The sequence below is a fragment of the Cyanistes caeruleus genome, chromosome 7 (genome assembly GCF_971803275.1).
Source record: "Cyanistes caeruleus chromosome 7, bCyaCae1.hap1.1, whole genome shotgun sequence".
Taxonomy (NCBI): domain Eukaryota; kingdom Metazoa; phylum Chordata; class Aves; order Passeriformes; family Paridae; genus Cyanistes; species Cyanistes caeruleus.
The window spans coordinates 11,258,027-11,261,135 of NC_141707.1; positions in this window are offsets into that span (position 1 = coordinate 11,258,027).

Sequence of the window (3,109 nt, forward strand, 5' to 3'; positions counted from 1 at the left end):
CTCTGAGTAATTATGCAGAATTTTCCTTGTTTCCTGTTTGTTTGTCTAATTTCCTAAATGGTGGTGGTACTTAGGCCAAAGCTCTGAGCTTAAAGGCAGTATTTTTACCTGTTTGCTCACAAATATAATTCAAAATAGGGGGAGAAGGGGGAGGTCACTTATAAGTGCAGGTCACCTCTGCCCTTCCCAGGTCTTTTAAGCTGTGAAAAATTGAGAAGACTTTTGGCTGGGAGCACTCAAGGGAAGGCTTGGCTGTGGCAGGCAGCAATGCTGTTGGTACCAGTGATGGGTGACATTCCTGGGATGCAGCATGCAGAGCTCTCGAGCTCCATATGTGACAAATTGCCACTTTAGTAACGGGGAAGGAGGAAGGGGAGCAGTGTCCACAGCATGTATTTTCCTCCCAGGCTTTTGGAGTCCTGCCACCCTGTACACTCTGATACCTAAAACACTCAGAATCATCCACAATGCCCTCATCTAGCTGTGCAAAAGCTTTCTGCAGTGTTTGATGTGACACCAAATCTTCTCAGTGCTGCTGAATCCATGTTTTTCCACAAAGGCACCAGGTGCTCCCTGCTGATGATTTATTTGGGCTGTGCCACAGGAATGGGCAATAGCTGTGTAAGGCACTGGTTGGGAGGGAGCTTCTCAGTGCCCCCCAAAGCCTTGCTTGCCTTGGGCTCCAATGCAAGGCAGCCCCTCTCCCCTGCAGCACCTGCAAGGCCAGCCTGGGGAGATGGCACTCAAGTCCCATTTCTACCCCACAAAGTGATGCTCATTGCCCACTTGCAGCCTGCTCTTTACTTTCTCGCTTGAGCTAATAGAGGCTTTCAATTTCCAGGTGTGCTGTTAAAACCTCAGCACATGGACGAGGTTTTCATCCTAGCTCTGGATGACCTAGGATGCTTCCTCTGGTTTATATAATTTATTTTTTTTTCCCCTTTGCCCTCTCTTCCCGCTCCTTACATCAGCAATGGGTATAATTTGTTTGCAGAGTTCCAGAGTGTCTCATCTTTCTCTGGCTGGCCCCAAGTGCATGGGGGTTTGTTGAAGCAACAGCATTCTTGATTTCCTAGAGCTGCTATGTGGGTGTTGGATTGTGTCATTTGTAGGAGGTGAACGTCAAAGGAAGTGGGATCAACTGCTGGAGGTTTATAAGCCAGGTACTTAATATCTGGTTTCCTGGAAAAGCAAGGAAAAATAGAAAAACTGGCAGCCTTTGTGTCTTTAGTCTTCCCATGTAATCAGAACAACACAATACCTATGCGTGCTCAAGCACAGTTTGCTTGGTTTTGGTTGTGTTGGGTTGCTTTTTTCCCCTTGGTTTATTCAGGATGGAGAACTACTGTATTTTCCTTTAAATAGTTTCACATGTTTTGGTGAATTCTGTTGAATGTTTATTCCAGTAATACAAATAACTTGTGGTCTGTAAGTGCCCTCACAAATAATGCCATTCATTATCAGGTACATTATGTTGTCTTTTTATTTGATGTAAAATGGTGTCTTTGAGTTAAAATTAGACAGAAGAGCTATTTGAGACTATTTTGTTCATCTCCAACTGGTTTTTTTTTTCAGAAGTGCATTAGTCTGAAGTATTTCATGGGCAAAATACTGAGTTATTTTGGGGGCAGACAAATTATCTACAAAAGAAAAGTAGAGCTGCTTATTTTTACAGTAGTTTTATGGTAATCGTTGTTTTATTTGACAAGTATAGATACCAAGCTGGATAGAAAATTCCAGCAGAGTACTTTCTCCTAAACTCCTCTAGGGAGCAGGTATCTTCTGCAGTCTTTGTTCAGGCTAAGCTTAAAAATTAAATAGGACAGAGGCACCCTTTAAAAAAATTATTTATCCATTTTATGGATTAGGCAAAAGGACTGTAGCAGCTTTCTTGGCATTTCCCCCCATGCTTGTTTTCCCATGGTTGTCAAAGGGATCTGTGGGTCAGGAGGAAGGAAAGCTGATGGTGAAGCTCATGGGAGGACTTGTCCGTGATCTCTGGGAAAACAGCGCTTCCCTCTGACTTCAATGTGGTGTAAATTTATGGATCTCATTGATATTTCTCCTGATTTACACAACAGTAACCAGTATGTAAGCACAACAGTAAGTTAAGTAGAAGTGGGCCTTAAATATTTATCTGGTTTATTTTTAGAATGGCAGTTGCAGCTATTTATGGAGCAAGGAAGCAGTGATACAAATCTGACTGGATTCCTTCTTTGCTTTGGATCTGCAATACAGAAGCAGTTGGGGTTTTTTGACCACAGGCTCTTATTTATTATGTTAAATTTGCTTTGATTAATAGGTTATAGGCTTCATTTTTCAAGAGCCTCTGAACCCCTGCTTACAAGCACAAGGGATCTTGTTAGCTCTGTAAAGGAGCATTGATGCAGCCCAAAAGCAGCTGTGAGATTGCCCTGTGCTGCTGTGCAGCACTAATGCCTTACATGGATTTATCCGTGGGGAAAGGTCCCAAGAGAAAACACACTTATGGTGGGTCATTGCTTACCCAGAAAACCCCAGAACAGAACATATTCTCCTATGGAATGCTTTGCTGGATGTGGGAGGGCGGATGGGCGTGCTGCTGTGAGTGAGCCTGTGTCTGTGCCAGTGTGGTGGGGAGGGACATTCCCTCTGGAAAGCAACATGAGGGCTAAACTAGGCTGGTGGATGGAGATGCCAGAAGAGAGCATGCCAGTAGTATGTGCTGACTCAGAAATTAGCACTTTTGGCTCTTGGGCCACTGGTTGATGCGTGGCTTAGCTTAGTAGTTACCTAAATCTGTTGTTTCTTTTTGATTCCAGATAGCTTGTGGTAAGTACACTGGTGGTCCTACCACTGATGTTGGTGCCCTGACTGAGTCTCAGACACCTGGGCTTTAGTGCAGCTGAACAACCCTCAGCCCATACAGACAGGCAGGTCAGCACCTGGCAGGACCAGTTTTATTGCTGCATCCCTCCTGTGGAGAAAGAGGGCTTGCCCACTGTCATGAACTTCAAAACATCGTTCTGTATTTAATTTAAAAGCAAACCTTGAGAGTCTGGGAAGAAAAGAGAGCTAACAGAAGTCAACCCCCTGTGTTTGCTATGAGAAGCCACAGAAGGAGATATGG